This window comes from Entelurus aequoreus, linkage group LG20, assembly GCF_033978785.1.
Source record: "Entelurus aequoreus isolate RoL-2023_Sb linkage group LG20, RoL_Eaeq_v1.1, whole genome shotgun sequence".
In the NCBI taxonomy this organism is placed as follows: Eukaryota; Metazoa; Chordata; class Actinopteri; order Syngnathiformes; family Syngnathidae; genus Entelurus; species Entelurus aequoreus.
Genome location: NC_084750.1, coordinates 18,728,534 through 18,748,533, shown reverse-complemented (window position 1 = coordinate 18,748,533; position 20,000 = coordinate 18,728,534). Strand labels below are relative to the sequence as shown.

Here is a 20,000-nt window from a genome sequence, read left to right as displayed (position 1 = left end):
ACTTTATGAATGTTTTTTTGTGACCAACAAGTAATAATGATAATAATAATAATAATAATAGATTTTATTTGTAAAAAGCACTTTACATTGAGTAAACAACCTCGAAGTTCTACAGTGTATTAAAAAAATAAAAAGATAATACAAAATAAATACAAATAAAAACTAGAACAGCCAAATAGCTAGAACTAGTATGCATATATCTAAAAAAAAAGGCTTTTTTAAACAGAAGGGTTTTTAAGCCTTTTTTTAAAAGCATCCACAGTCTGTGGTGCCCTCAGGTGGTCAGGGAGAGCATTCCACAGAGTATGTAAGTATGTGCTCCAATCACTCTATCACAGAAAAATAAGAGTTGTATAAAGTATTGGAAACTCAAGACAGCCATGACATTATGTTCTTTACTTTTGATCGCGACTGTATATTTTTTTCTAAAATGTAATATATATTACGGAAAATACGTCGTACTGGAGTGACACAGTAAAATTGTCCTGCATTGTACCAAAATAATACTAATTTTTATGTCATCTTTTACATAAAATTGACTCAGCAAAAGCCCTACAAAAATGGGAGCCATCACCTCCCTGCTTGGCACTCAGCATCAAGGGTTGGAATTGGGGGTTAAATCACCAAAAATTACTCCCGGGCGCAGCCACCGCTGCTGCTCACTGCTCCCCTCACCTCCCAGGGGGTGATCAAGGGTGCACTGCAAAAACTGAAATCTAAGTAAGTCTCAAATAAGGGTGATATTTGCTTATTTTCTGTCTGATAAGATAATTCTATTCACTAAGCAGATTGTATATTAGAGTGTTTTACTTGTTTTAAGGGTTTTGGTCCTAAATGATCTCAGTAAGATATTACAGCTTGTTGCTGAGATGTTATGACCTATATTGAGTAAAACATGCTTGGAACTAGAATATCAACTGTTGCAAAGCTGTGTCATCAACACTCACAAGTATAAAACTACTTTTTTAAAGTCATAATTTCCTATTTCAAGCATGTAAAAAAAAAAATCATGACTTTGACACAATTGTGTCTCATAATTAAAACAGATGACAGCCAAATGGACTTTGCTGTTTTATTTTCAATTAAACAATAGAAAATACGTACTCGTATAGTAGTACAGTTGTTATTAGTGAGAATATACTTATTTTAAGTTATTTTTGGGTTCATTGAGGTTAGCTAATTTGACTTGTTTTGGAAAGTCTTGACAAGCCAAATTTTCTTGTTCTATTGGCAGATAATTTTGTATTTTTTTTTTCTTGTTTTTGAACACTGACTTTTTGCAGTGTGATGGGTCAAATGCAGAGAATAATTTCGCCACACCTACAATCGGTGGTACTTGAACTTAACTTGAAGTATTTTACGGCGCTATGCTTTATTCCCCAGCCATTGATGATGTTTCCACTGATTAAAGCAGCTTTTTTTTAATTGTTGCCCTTAACGAGCCGCAACCTCGTCGCACCTCGGCACCCGTCTTGGATTCCACCTTGGTCGCAGTGGTAAACATTCCTGTGGTTAGCGCCTTTACATGCACCTGAGATGATATTCTTTCAACGCTTCACGTTGGAAGAGCCGTGCATCGGTTGGCAGATTTACGTCTAAATGTCATACAAGTTGTTCCTGGGTCGGGTTCAAACGTCGGCGCAGGCTAAATTCACTCCCGTCTCTCATCCCTGAGCTGTCTGGACTGGCAGCAGGCGGCTCTGCGAAAATCAGGTGCAGAAGTCTTGACTCTGCGGCAAAATGATCCGAACTCTAAATTTTGTGCCCCCGGGCCCTTAGCGATAAATACTGTTAGTGAACAATAACATTGGTAAAGTTTCCAGATCAACCTGCTTCTTGTTTGCAAAACACTTAGTAGTCGACGCTCAGAAGTCACCGAGGCCAAAGGTGCCCAAAGCACATGCTAAGAATACTAGAGAGCGGTGTTGGGTTAGTTACTGAAAACCAGTAACTAGTTACAATTACTAGTTACTTTATTTCAAAAGTAACTCAGTTACTTACACCAAAAAGTAATGCGTTACTGTGAAAAGTAACTATTTAGTTACTTCTTTTTTCCCCCCTTTTTTTTAAGGCTCCCATTAATGCCCTTTTAGCCTTCATTTCAGTACTGTTATTGCACTGGAGAATAATACCATCTGTTGATCAACTTGACATGCATTTGCATCACTGAACTCAGAAAGCCATGTGGTCTACATACAACACACAAACAATGTGGTCTACATACAACACACAAAGACAAAGATATGTTTCAAAGGGCCAATTTATTTCAGGCCAGAAAAAATGGACAAAACTATTTTAAATAGCTGCAACATAATGGCACTTTAACTTTACTCTAAGTAGATAGGATCTTTGATCCAAGACACAACTTACATTTAACTAAAATGTTATTTTCGTTGTGCTCGACAAAAGAAAAGTATTGAGAATGTCTCCATGTTAAAAAACTCGTCTTCTGGCTTCGCCATGATGTCTTGTTAGTTGTTATGAGAGTAGCGTATGTGTGTGTGTGTGTGTGTGTGTGTGTGGCCCTTTAAGATATGACAGCATGAGAGGTGAGGGACGTCAGTGAGTGAGTGGGCGAGAGAGGTGAGGGAGCGGCGACAGTGAGTGCGTGTAGGTGCTCTAGCTTGGTGGATGGCTGCGTGCAATAAAGTCACAAAGTTGCAACAAACCGCCGGGCTCGTCATTCACCCTCAGCTGTAAAGACCCTCTTCCGGGTAAAGTGAAGGTTGTTAGACCCGAAGTACGGCTCTAGAGGAACAGGGAGGCGTGCTTTCCCCCACCCACAGAAAGCACGCCTCTTCTTTTCCACCGGAGCGCTCCAATAAAACACACTCAGATCTTCAGTTTCTAGCCGATACTACATAAAAATAACGTAAAATAACGCAGTAACGCATCATGCAGTAACGGTAACTGAGTTACTGTATATAAAAAAATAACGCGTTAGATTACTAGTTACCGCCGAAACTAACTACTTAGTAACGCGTTAGTCCCAACACTGCTAGAGAGGAAACTCCATGTTTATTCAAGTCCACTAAAACACGTGCAAACCTGATAGCACACGCAAAGCTGATCGGCTGAACCTGTGCAAAGTGGATTGCGTATGTCTCATTAACATGCAGGTATAGCGTAGCAATATTTTAGTACCGGTACCAAAATGTGTTTCGATACTTTCCTACATAACGGGGACCGCAAAAAATGGCATTATTGGCTTTATTTTTAACGAGGAAATCTTACATTAAGCATATGTTTCTTATTGCAATCAAAGAACATACGAGACAACTTGTCTTTTAGTAGTAAGTAAACAAACTTTGATGATCCTTTGCCCGGAGGATCATGTTTTGTTTTAGTTTAGTCTGTGAAGCACTTTGAGTCTGCCTTGTGTATGAAAAGCGCTACACAAATAAAGTTGCCTTGCCTTGCCTTGCCTTTAAGGCTCCCTTAAGTTCTGTTTCAGGTTTGTGTTTCTTGGTTGCCATGGGTGCTGATTATTTTCACCTGCCTCTGATTAGTGTTCGGGGCGCTCACCTGCTCCCGGGCACTGTTTTGTTTGCTCCTGCAACATGTTACATTGGTTATTCTTGTTCCTGTTCCTGTGCTCAGCTCTACCCTAGCTTCCCGTGCAATCGGCACACTTTTCTGTACTTGTTTTCTTCTCTGATTTATGAAAATAAATCCTTTTTTCCTACATGCACGCTACGTCCGGACGCCCATCTGCATCTTGGGAAAACGATCCGCGCATTACCATACGACCCCAACCATAACCCAAACAGAGGCTCCTAATTAGTCTGCTGACGTATGCAGTAACATATTGTGTCATTTATCATTCCACTATTTTGTCAACATTATAAAGGACAAGCTGTAAAAAATGGATTATTAATCCACTTGTTCATTTACTGTTAATATCTGCTTATTTGGTGTTTTAACATGTTCTATCTACACTTCTGTTAAAATGTAATAACCACTTACCGGTATTCTTCTGTTGTTTGATACTTTACATTAGTTTTGGATGATACCACACATTAAGTAGTTACAGGATCATACATTGGTCATATTCAAAGTCCTCATGTGTCCAGGGACATATTTACTGAGTTTATAAACGTAATATGAATTGGAAAATAACAACCTTAAAGTGCTACAGTGTATTAAAAAAATAAAAAGATAATAAAAAATAAATAAAAATAAAAACTAGAACAGCCAAATAGCTAGAACTAGTATGCATATATCTAAAAAAAAAAGGCTTTTTTAAAAAGAAGGGTTTTTAAGCCTTTTTTAAAAGCGTTCACAGTCTGTGTTGCCCTCAGGTGGTCAGGGAGAGCGTTCCACAGACTGAGAGCGGCGGAGCAGAAAGCCCGGTCTCCCATTGTTCGTAGCTTTGTCCACGGAGGTTGGAGGAGGTTAGCCTGTCCGGAGCGGAGGTGTCGTGTGGAGGATTTGGGGGTGAGCAGTTCTTTGAGGTAGAGGGGGGGCATTTCCATGGAGGCACTGGCGGGTTAGTAGGGTTGCCGACCCTTCTAACCAACCCAACGCTGATCTAGGGATACATGGGTTGAAAGTGAAGAAAAATATGAATTCATGACTTGCTTAAGTGTTTTTTGACGGAAACCCTTTTGAATCCCTGGGATCCAAAATCGTTAAAAAAACTGGGCGGCCCAGGGTGGAGTCGCCTCTCTTGGTTGCTTTGTTGGGTCTGCTCCTTTCTCTGGCCATGCTCCCCCTACCCCAGCAGACGATGGTGTGGAACAGAGGCCACCACAATGTATATGTTTTTTTGTTGTTGTTTTTGTTTTACTTTTGTAGAAATGGCTGGTTGCATCAGCTCTGCTCTGTTAATGTATTTAATGTCCTTTGTGTTCTTTGATGTTTGATGTTTCCCTCTTACACACATGCTTATGTGCGCTATGGCTATGAGGTTATTTTCCCTTGGCCTCAGTTTGGACCCCCTCTACAGAGGCCCAGGCTTAGACTGAATAAACACATAATACATGTATTTGTACCGCGGTGAAATGAAATATAAAGAGTAGAGTATTTCCTAGAGTACAATAGTGATCTTTTTAGTGATCTTTTATTGTTTCTACTGCAGTGTGGCCAAATAAAGATGAGGATAATAGAGAGGAGCAATTACACTCCTTGTATGGCACGTCTACTCACATGAATGTGAGCGAGCGTGCTGTGGGTGTGACTTCTGGATTATGTTAAGTCTTTACATTTATTATGAATAGTCAAATTGACATCTGTTCATTATAAAACATACAATCACTGTGTCTTTACCTTAATGATGAATGACAAAGGCATAATGCAAAGTTGAGTCAGATTCATGTGTAATTAATTGCAAGAGGAGCAATCGCATTCATTAAATGACACATCTAAGCATTTGAATTTAGTCGGGGGGTGAGCGAGCGGGCTCTGGGTTTGACTTTTGGATTATTTTTTATTTATTACGAGTTGTGTGGGTTATCGATAGGAACCCGCGAGGAGCGATCGCATTACAGTCACACTTTGATTCGGCTGTGTTGTAGTGTGAAATAAGTTGACATCTGTTCATTATAAAACATATAATCACTGTGTCTTTACTTTAATGATGAATGACGAAGGCATAATGCAAAGTTGAGTCAGATTCATGTTTAATTACTTGCAAGAGGAGTGATCACAGTCATTAATTGGCAGAACTTCACACACGTTTTGGATTATTTTGAGTCTTATTTGCAGACTTTGTTGTGCACAAATTATTAACTTTCTGTGTCTTATTGTTTTATATTGTGCTTTTTGTTGATCTTTCATTGTTTCTACTGTAGAGTGGGCCATGTTTGTGTGCCCAAAACAAAGATGAGGATAATAGAGAGGAGCAATTGCATTCCCTATATGGCACGTCTACTCACATGAATGTGAGCGAGTGTGTTGTGGGTGTGACTTCTGGATTATGTTAAATCTTTGCATTTATGATGAATGGTCTTGGTCATCGTTAAGACCCTGCGAGGAGCGATTGCATTACAGTCATCCTATGATTCGGCTGCGTTGTAATGTCAAATGAATTGATATCTGTTCATTATAAAACATAACATCACTGTCTTTACCTTAATGAAAGGCATAATGCAAAGTTGAGTCAGATTCATGTTTAATTACTTGCAAGAGGAGCGATCGCATTCATTAAATTACACATCAAAGCATCTGAATTTAGTCGGGTGAGCGAGCGGGCTCTGGGTTTGACTTTTGGATTATTTTTTATTTATTATGAGTTGTGTGGGTTATCAATAGGAACCAGCGAGGAGCGATCGCATTACAGTCACACTTTGATTCGGCTGTGTTGTAGTGTGAAATAAGTTGACATCTGTTCATTATAAAACATAAAATCACTGTGTCTTTACTTTAATGATGAATGACGAAGGCATAATGCAAAGTTGAGTCAGATTCATGTTTAATTACTTGCAAGAGGAGTGATCACAGTCATTAATTGGCAGAACTTCACACACGTTTTGGATTATTTTGAGTCTTATTTGCAGACTTTGTTGTGCACAAATTATTAACTTTCTGTGTCTTATTATTTTATATTGTGCTTTTTGTTGATCTTTCATTGTTTCTACTGTAGTGTGGGCCATGTTTGTGTGCCCAAAATAAAGATGAGGATAATAGAGAGGAGCAATTGCATTCCTTATATGGCACGTCTACTCACATGAATGTGAGCGAGTGTGTTGTGGGTGTGACTTCTGGATTATGTTAAATCTTTGCATTTATTATGAATAGTCTTGGTCATCGTTAAGACCCTGCGAGGAGCGATTGCATTACAGTCATCATATGATTCGGCTGCGTTGTAATGTCAAATGAATTGATATCTGTTCATTATAAAACATAACATCACTGTCTTTACCTTAATGAAAGGCATAATGCAAAGTTGAGTCAGATTCATGTTTAATTACTTGCAAGAGGAGCGATCGCATTCATTAAATTACACATCAAAGCATCTGAATTTAGTCAGGGGGTGAGCGAGCAGGCTCTGGGTTTGACTTTTGGATTATTTTTTATTTATTATGAGTTGTGTCGGTTATCAATAGGAACCCGCGAGGAGCGATCACATTACAGTCACCCTTTGATTCGGCTGTGTTGTAGTGTGAAATAAGTTGACATCTGTTCATTATAAAACATATAATCACTGTGTCTTTACTTTAATGATGAATGACGAAGGCATAATGCAAAGTTGAGTCAGATTCATGTTTAATTACTTGCAAGAGGAGTGATCACAGTCATTAATTGGCAGAACTTCACACACGTTTTGGATTATTTTGAGTCTTATTTGCAGACTTTGTTGTGCACAAATTATTAACTTTCTGTGTCTTATTGTTTTATATTGTGCTTTTTGTTGATCTTTCATTGTTTCTACTGTAGAGTGGGCCATGTTTGTGTGCCCAAAACAAAGATGAGGATAATAGAGAGGAGCAATTGCATTCCCTATATGGCACGTCTACTCACATGAATGTGAGCGAGTGTGTTGTGGGTGTGACTTCTGGATTATGTTAAATCTTTGCATTTATGATGAATAGTCTTGGTCATCGTTAAGACCCTGCGAGGAGCGATTGCATTACAGTCATCCTATGATTCGGCTGCGTTGTAATGTCAAATGAATTGATATCTGTTCATTATAAAACATAACATCACTGTCTTTACCTTAATGAAAGGCATAATGCAAAGTTGAGTCAGATTCATGTTTAATTACTTGCAAGAGGAGCGATCGCATTCATTAAATTACACATCAAAGCATCTGAATTTAGTCGGGTGAGCGAGCGGGCTCTGGGTTTGACTTTTGGATTATTTTTTATTTATTATGAGTTGTGTGGGTTATCAATAGGAACCAGCGAGGAGCGATCACATTACAGTCACACTTTGATTCGGCTGTGTTGTAGTGTGAAATAAGTTGACATCTGTTCATTATAAAACATAAAATCACTGTGTCTTTACTTTAATGATGAATGACGAAGGCATAATGCAAAGTTGAGTCAGATTCATGTTTAATTACTTGCAAGAGGAGTGATCACAGTCATTAATTGGCAGAACTTCACACACGTTTTGGATTATTTTGAGTCTTATTTGCAGACTTTGTTGTGCACAAATTATTAACTTTCGGTGTCTTATTGTTTTATATTGTGCTTTTTGTTGATCTTTCATTGTTTCTACTGTAGAGTGGGCCATGTTTGTGTGCCCAAAATAAAGATGAGGATAATAGAGAGGAGCAATTGCATTCCCTATATGGCACGTCTACTCACATGAATGTGAGCGAGTGTGTTGTGGGTGTGACTTCTGGATTATGTTAAATCTTTGCATTTATTATGAATAGTCTTGGTCATCGTTAAGACCCTGCGAGGAGCGATTGCATTACAGTCATCATATGATTCGGCTGCGTTGTAATGTCAAATTAATTGATATCTGTTCATTATAAAACATAACATCACTGTCTTTACCTTAATGAAAGGCATAATGCAAAGTTGAGTCAGATTCATGTTTAATTACTTGCAAGAGGAGCGATCGCATTCATTAAATTACACATCAAAGCATCTGAATTTAGTCGGGGGGTGAGCGAGCGGGCTCTGGATTTGACTTTTGGATTATTTTTTATTTATTATGAGTTGTGTGGGTTATCAATAGGAACCAGCGAGGAGCGATCGCATTACAGTCACACTTTGATTCGGCTGTGTTGTAGTGTGAAATAAGTTGACATCTGTTCATTATAAAACATAAAATCACTGTGTCTTTACTTTAATGATGAATGACGAAGGCATAATGCAAAGTTGAGTCAGATTCATGTTTAATTACTTGCAAGAGGAGTGATCACAGTCATTAATTGGCAGAACTTCACACACGTTTTGGATTATTTTGAGTCTTATTTGCAGACTTTGTTGTGCACAAATTATTAACTTTCTGTGTCTTATTATTTTATATTGTGCTTTTTGTTGATCTTTCATTGTTTCTACTGTAGTGTGGGCCATGTTTGTGTGCCCAAAATAAAGATGAGGATAATAGAGAGGAGCAATTGCATTCCTTATATGGCACGTCTACTCACATGAATGTGAGCGAGTGTGTTGTGGGTGTGACTTCTGGATTATGTTAAATCTTTGCATTTATTATGAATAGTCTTGGTCATCGTTAAGACCCTGCAAGGAGCGATTGCATTACAGTCATCATATGATTCGGCTGCGTTGTAATGTCAAATTAATTGATATCTGTTCATTATAAAACATAACATCACTGTCTTTACCTTAATGAAAGGCATAATGCAAAGTTGAGTCAGATTCATGTTTAATTACTTGCAAGAGGAGCGATCGCATTCATTAAATTACACATCAAAGCATCTGAATTTAGTCAGGGGGTGAGCGAGCAGGCTCTGGGTTTGACTTTTGGATTATTTTTTATTTATTATGAGTTGTGTCGGTTATCAATAGGAACCCGCGAGGAGCGATCACATTACAGTCACCCTTTGATTCGGCTGTCTTGTAGTGTGAATTAAAGGCCTACTGAAACCCACTACTACCGACCACGCAGTCTGATAGTTTATACATCAATGAGGAAATCTTAACATTATAACACATGCCAATACGGCCGGGTTAACTTATAAAGTGACATTTTAAATTTGCCGCTAAACTTCCGGTTCGAAACGCCTCTGAGGATGACGTATGCGTGTGACGTAGCCCGGCGAACACGGGTATGCCTTCCACATTGAAGCCGATACGAAAAAGCTCTGTTTTCATTTCATAATTCCACAGTATTCTGGACATCTGTGTTCGTGAATCTGTTTCAATCATGTTCATTGCATTATGGAGAAGGAAGCCGAGCAAGCAAAGAAGAAAGTTGTCGGTGCGAAATGGACGTATTTTTCGAACGTAGTCAGCCACAACAGTACACAGCCGGCGCTTCTTTGTTTACATTCCCGAAAGATGCAGTCAAGATGGAAGAACTCGGATAACAGAGACTCTAACCAGGAGGACTTTTGATTTGGATACACAGACGCCTGTAGAGAACTGGGACAACACAGACTCTTACCAGGATTACTTTGATTTGGATGACAAAGACGCAGACGTGCTACTGTGAGTATGCAGCTTTGGCTTTTTTTTGCGTATGTACGTAACTTTTTTTAAATATATAAGCTTTATGAACCTTGGGTTAGGTGAACGGTCTTTTGGGCTGAGTGATTGTGTGTGTTGATCATGTGTTTGAATTGTATTGGCGTGTTCTATGGAGCTAGGAGCTAGCAGAGGAGCTAGGAGCTAGCATAACACGTACCGTACCGTACGTGCGCGTCACGTACGTAACTTTTTAAAAATATATAAGCTTTATGAACCTTGGGTTAGGTGAACGGTCTTTTGGGCTGAGTGATTGTGTGTGTTGATCAGGTGTTTGAATTGTATTGGCGTGTTCTATGGAGCTAGGAGCTAGCAGAGGAGCTAGGAGCTAGCATAACAAACACGCAGGTGTTATTATGCAGGATTAATTTGTGGCATATTAAATATAAGCCTGGTTGTGTTGTGGCTAATAGAGTATATATATGTCTTGTGTTTATTTACTGTTGTAGTCATTCCCAGCTGAATATCAGGTCACCCCCGGCTCTCACAGCATCTTCCCTATCTGAATAGCTTCAACTCCCCACTAGTCCTTCACTTGCACTTTACTCATCCACAAATCTTTCATCCTCGCTCAAATTAATGGGGAAATTGTCGCTTTCTCGGTCCGAATCTCTCTCACTTCATGCGGCCATCATTGTAAACAATAGGGAACTTTGCGTATATGTTCAACTGACTACGTCACGCTACTTCCGGTAGGTGCAAGCCTTTTTTTTTTATCAGATACCAAAAGTTGCAATCTTTATCGTCGTTGTTCTATACTAAATCCTTTCAGCAAAAATATGGCAATATCGCGAAATGATCAAGTATGACACATAGAATAGATCTGCTATCCCCGTTTAAATAAAAAAAATTCATTTCAGTAGGCCTTTAAGTTGACATCTGTTCATTATAAAACAAAAAATCACTGTGTCTTTACCTTAATGAAAAGCATAATGCAAAGTTGAGTCAGATTCATGTTTATTTACTTGCAAGAGGAGCGATCGCATTCATTAAATGACACGTCCAAGCATTTGAATTCAGTCGGGGAGAGCGAGCAGGCTCTGGGTTTGACTTTTGGATTATTTTTTATGAATTATGAATATGTGGGTTATCAATATAGACCTGCGAGGAGCGATCGCATTACAGTCACACTATGATTCGACTGTGTTGTAGTGTCAAATAAGTTGACATCTGTTCATTATAAAACAAAAAACCACTGTGTCTTTACCTTAACGAAAGGCATAATGCAAAGTTGAGTCAGATTCATGTTTAATTACTTGCAAGAGGAGCGATCACATTCATTAAATGACACGTCCAAGCATTCGAATTCAGTCGGGGAGAGCGAGCGGGCTCTGGGTTTGACTTTTGGATTATTTTGATTATTTTTTATGAAATATGAAAATGTGGGTTATCAATATAAACCTGCGAGGAGCGATCGCATTACAGTCACCCTTTGATTCGGCTGTGTTGTAGTGTGAAATAAGTTGACATCTGTTCATTCTAAAACAAAAAATCACTGTGTCTTTACCTTGATTAAAGGCATAATGCAAAGTTGAGTCAGATTCATGTTTAATTACTTGCAAGAGGAGCGATCGCATTCATTAAATGACACGTCCAAGCATTTGAATTCAGTCGGTGAGAGCGAGCGGGCTCTGGGTTTGACTTTTGGATTATTTTGATTATTTTTTATGAATTATGAATATGTGGGTTATCAATATAGACCTGCGAGGAGTGATCGCATTACAGTCACCCTTTGATTCGGCTGTGTTGTAGTGTGAATTAAGTTGACATCTGTTCATTATAAAACAAAAAAATCACTGTGTCTTTACCTTAATGACAGGCATAATGCAAAGTTGAGTCAGATTCATGTTTAATTAATTGCAAGAGGAGCGATCACATTCATTAAATGACACGTCCAAGCATTCGAATTCAGTCGGTAAGAGCGAGCGGGCTCTGGGTTTGACTTTTGGATTATTTTGATTATTTTTTATGAATTATGAATATGTGGGTTATCAATATAAACCTGCGAGGAGCGATCGCTTTACAGTCACCCTTTGATTCGGCTGTGTTGTAGTGTGAAATAAATTGACATCTGTTCATTATAAAACAAAAAATCACTGTGTCTTTACCTTAATGAAAGGCATAATGCAAAGTTGAGTCAGATTCATGTTTAATTACTTGCAAGAGGAGCGATCGCATTCATTAAATGACACGTCCAAGCATTTGAATTCAGTCGGTGAGAGCGAGCGGGCTCCGGGTTTGACTTTTGGATTATTTTTTATGAATTATGAATATGTGGGTTATCAATATAGACCTGCGAGGAGCGATCGCATTACAGTCACACTATGATTCGACTGTGTTGTAGTGTCAAATAAGTTGACTCCTGCACTTGAGTACAATACTAACAACCAGGGTTAAAAATAGTCCAAGAATCATGGTGGTTATCAGATCGTAGGATCAAGGTCAATGTTGACATGGCTGTTTCATTCTATTTGAGACACACGGCCTTTGAGCCGTGAGTCAGCCCTGTCTTCACGAGGCTTCCCGTCCTGCGAGAGCGTCGCCGCATCAACACGCCCGCCTTGCGCGCACTCGCACTCTCCGAGAGGTTAACATGCAGGCGGCGAGGCGACACAATGGCGCTCGCCCTCTGAACTATGCGCTTCAATGCGAGCGACTCCCCTGAGACGGCGGCTTTTTGACACAAGTCATTAGTCTGCTGAGATGGCGTGCGAGCTGGGATAATAGCCCATTACGCTGCCAGGGATCTCCTCCGCTCGGCGCAAATTCCCCAGCTCAACAGGCGACAATGGAGAGGGAATGTCTGGGCGGGGCTGACGGGCCTCCACTTTTGACGGCGAAGACTCCTCACCCAATTTTATCGCCAGCGACTTATGAAACCTTGGAAAGGTGACGCTGATCGTTTCCCTAGTTTGTTTATTTACAGTCTTTGGTGGTGGCTATCATTGATAGAGAGGAGCGATCACAGTCATTAATTGGCACAACTTTACACACGTTTTGGATTTTTTTTAGTCTTATTTGCAGACTTTATTGTGAAAGGTTGTGCACATATTGTTAACTTTCTGTGTCTTATTATTTTATATTTTTTTAATATAGTGCTTTTTGTTGATCTCTCTTTGTTTCTACTGTAGTGTGGCCAAATAAAGATGAGGATAATAGAGAGGAGCAATTGCATTCCTTATATGGCACGTCTACTCACATGAATGTGCGCAAGCCTGCTGTGGGTGTGACTTCTGGATTATGTTAAAGCTTTATATTTATTAATAATATTCTTGGTCATCGTTAAGACCCTGCGAGGAGCGATTGCATTACAGTCATCCTATGATTAGACTGCATTGTAGTGTCAAATAAGTACATTATAAAACATAAAATCACTGTGTCTTTACCTTAATGAAAGGCATAATGCAAAGTTGAGTCAGATTCATGTTTGACTACTTGCAAGAGGAGCGATCACATTCATTAAATGACATCTAAACATTTGACTTTTGGGTATGACTTTTGAATTATTTAGATTATTTTTAATTTATTATGAATTGTGTGGGTTATCAATAGGAACCCGCAAGGTTTTATATTGTGCTATTTGTTGATCTTTCATTGTTTCTACTGTAGTGTAGGCCATGTTTGTGTGCCCAAAATAAAGATGAGGATAATAGAGAGGAGCAATTGCATTCCTTATATGGCACATCTACTCACATGAATGTAGTCGGGGGTGAGCGAGCGTGCTGTGGGTGTGACTTCTGGATTATGTTAAGTCTTTACATTTATTATGAATAGTCTTCGTCATCATTAAAACCCTGCGGGGAGCGATTGCATTGCAGTCTTCCTATTATTTGGCTGCGTTGTAGTGTCAAGTTGGCATCTGTTCATTATAAAACATACAATCACTGTGTCTTTACCTCAATGATGAATGACGAAGGCATAATGCAAAGTTCAGTCAGATTCATGTTTAATTACTTGCAAGAGAAGCAATCGCATTCACCAAATGACACATTTGAATTTAGTTGGGGGTGAGCGAGCGGGCTCTGGGTTTGACTTTTGGATTATTTTTTATTTATTATGAGTTGTCTGGGTTATCAATAGGAACCCGCGAGGAGCGATCGCATTACAGTCACCCTTTGATTCGGCTGTGTTGTAGAGTGAAATAAATTGACATTTGTTCATTATAAAACATAAAATCACTGTCTTTACCTTAATGAAAGGCATAATGCAAAGTTGAGTCAGATTCATGTTTAATTACTTGCAAGAGGAGCGATCACATTCATTAAATGACACGTCCAAGCACTTGAATTTAGTCGGGGAGACTTTTGGATTATTTGAATTATTTTTTATTTTTTATGAATTATGTGGGTTATCAATAGGAACCTGCGAGGAGCGATCGCATTACAGTCACCCTATGTTTTGACTGTGTTGTAACGTCAAATAAGTTGACTCCTGCACTTGTTAAAACATAATAACACTCTGTTTTCACCTTGACGATGAATGACAAAGGCATCATGCAAAGTTGCGTTATATTCACGTTTAGATACTTGCGAGAGGAGTGATCGCGTTCATTAAATGACATGTTTGCGCTCGGGAAGGCAGTCGGGTGCGAGGGGTCGGGCTTTGGGTTTGACGTTGGCATTGCTTTGAGTCTTTTCATTTGTTATGGATTGTGATCATTAAGAACCCACGAGGAGTGATTGCATTATCGTCCTATAATTGGACTGCGATAAATATGTTAATTATTGATGTTGTGGAAATGTGTGACATACTTCAGTGTAACAGTGAAGACCATGCTCAAAATAAACTCATCTTATTCATTCATTCATCAATTAATTGAGAGAGGGGCGATCGCATTGATTAAATGACCCGCCTACACGCATGAATTAAGTTGTGAGTGAGCTATGGAACCTTCAAAGAAGAGCGATTGCATTATAGTCCTTCTATGATTCCAATGTGTTAAGTTATCAAATTAATTCAAATTAATCACACTCTGCTTCTTCCTGGTCAGTTTTGAAATCTAAATAATCAATTACTTGCGAGAGGAGCGATCGTATTGATTAAATGACCCGCCTACACACATTAATGAAGTTGCAAGTGAGATTTTTGTTTTTTTGAAGCACTTCTATTATGAATTGTGTCGGTGATCATTGTAACCTGTGAGGAGCGATCGCAATATAGTAATTTCATATTAATCAATTCAATGAATAAAAAACAAATGTATTCTCTACGTTCTACTTTATCCTCCTCCTTTTTGGACATGTTTTATAAACGTGCTTTACTTCAAAGTATCTGTGTGAACCATACTTACAATAACCAATTTAAATGAATCAATTAGGAGCAATCGCATTACGGTCACTCTATGATTCCACTGTGTAAATCAGTAAAAAAAAAATTAAATCTTTATGTTCTATGTCTACCTCCTCCTTTTTGGACATGCTGTGTAAATGTGTGATGTACTTCTATGTCACTGCTTGAACCATATTCACAAATCTAATTAGTTCATTAATCAATTACTTGTGAGAGAAGCGATCGCATTAGTTAAATGACCCGCCTACACACGTGAATAAAGTCGTGAGTGAGTTTTTTGATTTTTGAAATACTTTTTTTGATAACACATTGTAGCGTTTATCATGGTAACATGTGAGGAGCGATCGCATTATAGTGACCCTGTGATTCGACTGTGTTGAATAATTTAATTAATTAAAAATATATATAAACAAGGAACAAATCAAATTAGTTCATTTAACAATTACTTGCGAGAGGAGCGATCGCATGACATTAATGACCTGTCGACACGCGAATAAAGTTGTGAGTGAGCTTTTGAATTATTTAGATACTTTATTTTTAACCTGCGAGTAGCGATCGCATTACTGTCATCCTGTGATTCGACTGTGTTAATTAATGAAATGAATGACAACAATATGAATTCTTTATGTTGTACTTCTCCCTACACCTTTTTGGACATGCTGTGTAAACATGTGATGTACTTCAACGTCCCTGTGTGAACCATACTCACAACAAACAAATCTATTTAATTCGAGAGGAGCGATCGCAGCATTCAAATGGCCCGTCGACACACATTAATGAAGTAATGGGTGAGCTTTTTGACTTTTGGAATATTTTTTAGTCTTTATGTTTTGTTTTTTTATATAATGAATTGTGTTGGTTATCATCAGAACCTGCGAGGAGCAATCGCATGCTAGGATTCGTTGCACTCCAGGTATATCCCCGTCATGCTTTAAATGACACTCTGCTGACAGACATGCTCGCAGCTTGGCTTTGCCTAAATGTTCCAAGGGGGCTTTCACATGTTCCTAGTATATGTGTGAACATTTGGAGGGAACGTTCGGAATGCTTGGAATTGTACACTTTGTTTTATAACGGGGTCAGTGTTTTGTCTCATTTATCTCAGAGGGGTCAGAAATGGATGAAAAGCACATCATTCACAGAGCTGATGCGTTTACATTACAAGCACATTACGTAACGTATTTATATGCAGTTGCAGCACACAATGGAAATTAACTATGTCCCAAATGATATAATTTATTTATATATATATATATATATATATATATATATATATATATATATATATATATATATATATATATATATATATATATATATATATATATATATATTCTTATAAATTGGTACGACTTTCGCAATTTTCATTTTGTCAGGGAATTTGCCGTATCATTGCTGATATATGTCAGAGGTTGTAAAATTTCTTCTAAAACCTTTTTTATCGTTACCATATCTATTCCATGACAGTCGGTTGAGGTCTTGGATTTACAATTTTTTACAATTTTGAGTATTTCTTCTTTTGTCACATTCTTAAGAAACTCTAATTTACTAGAAGCTGTAAACCCAGAATAATAGCTTTTTTAGGGGTGAACAAACTGTCGTCACGGCGACATCTTTTCCAGGAATTCCATAATACCATTTCTCAAAGTGTTTGCTGAACAGCTATTAGGCATGACCCAATCGCCGCCCATGTTAAGTATAAGTAAGTATAAGTAAGTAAGTATATTTATATAAATATATAAATTAAATATATATATATATATATATATATATATATATATATATATATATATATATATATATATATATATATATATATATATATACAAAATAAATTGTATATATTTTTATATATATACAAAAAATTATACATATAAATATTGATATAAAAATAAAATATACATATTTAAATAAGTATTTATAAATAAGATAAAATATACATATTTAAATAAGTATTTATAAATAAAATAAAATATACATATATATTTATTTATGTAATTCCATAATACTATTTCTCAAAGTGTTGGCTGAACAGCTATTAAGGCATGACCCAATCGCTGCCCATGTTAAGTATAAGTAAGTAAGTATATTTATATATATATATATATATATATATATATATATATACATATATATATATATATATATATATACACAAAATAAAATGTACATATTTTTATATATATACAAAAAAACATACATATAAATATTGATATAAAAAATAAAATATACATATTTAAATAAGTATTTATAAATAAAATATACATATATATTTATTGATGTAATAAAATATACATATATATTTATTGATGTAATAAAATATATATTTATATATGTATTTATATAAATACATATTAAATAAAATATACATATATATATAAAATAAAATATACATATTTAAATACATATTTTTAAATTAAATATACATGTAAATATACACATATATATAAAATAAAATATACATATTTATATATATAATAAAATATATAACACATATACATAAATAAATAAAATTAAATATACATATATATTTATATATGTCAAATAAATAAGTTTTCTGAATGTGTAACCCAATGTGAACAAATGACATAAAAGTACAGTTACTCATCCATCTTTTCATTCTTTGTCATGGCGCCTATTCCAAATATGACCTTGTTTGTGTTATAGTCCTCAGAGAAGTATGCACGCAGGTGATGCAGTCATCATTTGGTTATTTCAACTATTTCAAAAGTTTGTCTCACTGTAAAAACAGACTTTTCTTAATGGGATTGTGTCTCTGGACTCCAACACCTAATTAATCCCCACTATTGCCACGCTATTAGACTAAATATTAAGATAAGGCACTAAACGTGCGTGTTCTCAGGGCTGAGTAAATTAGGACACGGCCTTTAGGTCGCATGCACAGTCGAGAACCTTCCTAATGCTTTTTGCTTGGCTGCCTTTTGTGGCCATGTTTGTTTACATTGCTAGGCGGGTGTTTCTTTTTCTGCCTTTGTCTTTTACTCGCATGAGGCCAATCCCTTGTGAAGGATGATGAGGTCCATGTTGATAGACAGTGCAGGTGCGGGTAAATCTATGAAAGCGATGGAAAACGATATTTCATGTGTGATTCATTCCGACATTGTGTCACTTTTCAGTTGTTTGAAGCACCTGGGCCAGCTGCTTCCTGGTGTCATTCCACTCCCCTCCTGCAGAGGCGATAGTGAGGCAAACGTCAAAGGTAAGGACCTTTTTTTTTTCCTTCAAAAAAGAAAAAATGGCAGAATAGCTTCAAAGTGTCTAATGATGGCGTCAAAATGTCACACTTTTACGAGGAATAAGTTAATTCTATAAAAAATTCACCCAGCTGAGAAACAATCACACTGGGTTTGTGTGGCAATTTATTTTTATTTTTTTCCCCTTTGTTCTTACTTTTGTTTTACAGCTTGGCTTCATTTTCATTGCTTTGTTTTGTTCCAAGACGTGCACAGCTTTCCCTGTGCTTCCTGTGCACTTCCCCGCTGCACTATCTACTTGTTTTGGAAAGAAATACACTATAAACTGTAACACTCAATTTGTATTTCCATAGCTTAACTAATTTAACTTTTTTTTTATACATGGTTGCACATTTTTTTTATTGACGAAAATAGTCAATCTGTCTATCCATTCTGTACATTTTTTTTTTTTTTCATGGTAGTATACATTTTTTTCTATAAACTCTTAAAATTGTGTCACTTTTCAGTTGTTTGAAGCACCTGGGCCAGCTGCTTCTGGTGTCATTCCACTCCCCTCCTCCAGAGGCGATAGTGAGGCAAACATCAAAGGTAAGGACCTTTTTTTTTTTCCTTCAAGAAAGAAAAAATGGCACAATAGCTTCAAAGTGTCTAATAAAAGTGTCAAAATGTTACGTTAAGTTACTTCAAAAAAATTAACCCAGCTAAGAAACAATCACACTGAGATTGTGTGGCAATTTTGGATTTGTTTGTTGTTTTCCTTTGTTTCGTGTTAACGTTCTTACTTTTGTTCTACTTCCGGTTTTGTGACTTTACCCCTGCTTCTTAGCTATTCTCCTCACCTACCTCTGATCACTAATCAGAGGAGTTTATATGCCAGCCTCGCTTCATTTTCATTGCTTTGTTTTGTTCCAAGACGTGCACAGCTTTCCCTGTGCTTCCTGTGCACTTCCCCGCTGCACTATCTACTTGTTTTGGATATAAATACACTTCAACCTGTTTGAACTTTTTTTTAGGTAACACTCAAATTGTAGAGGGAGGTTTTTTGGGTTGGTGCACTAATTGTAAGTGTATCTTGTGTTTTTTATGTTGATTTAATAAAAAAAAAAACAAAAAAAAAAACGATACAGATAATAAAAAAACAGATACCGATAATTTCCGATATTACATTTTAACGCATTTATCGGCCGATAATATCGGCAGGCCGATATTATCGGACATCCCTATTCACTATTTAATTTAAGGACTAAAGTGTTTATTAATGTACCCTAGGATTTTTGTATTAAAATAAAACCAATAATGCCAATTTTTGTGGTCCCCTTTATTGAGAAAAGTATCAAAATACATTGGCATCGAGACTAGTTTTGAACTATTTAGTAGTTCACTACGGTAATAT

At 37.0% G+C, this 20,000-nt stretch overlaps 1 long non-coding RNA gene across 3 annotated transcripts in view; it reads left to right on the top strand.

Moving 5' to 3' along the window:
• LOC133635999 (uncharacterized) overlaps positions 1-20,000 on the top strand; it is a 25,758-nt gene that overhangs the window by 1,575 nt on the left and 4,183 nt on the right. For all 3 annotated transcript variants that reach the window (XR_009822150.1, XR_009822149.1, XR_009822151.1), the window contains exons 2-3: positions 18,530-18,612; positions 19,114-19,195. This is a non-coding gene — a long non-coding RNA (uncharacterized LOC133635999). The remainder of the gene's footprint in view (positions 1-18,529; positions 18,613-19,113; positions 19,196-20,000) is intronic.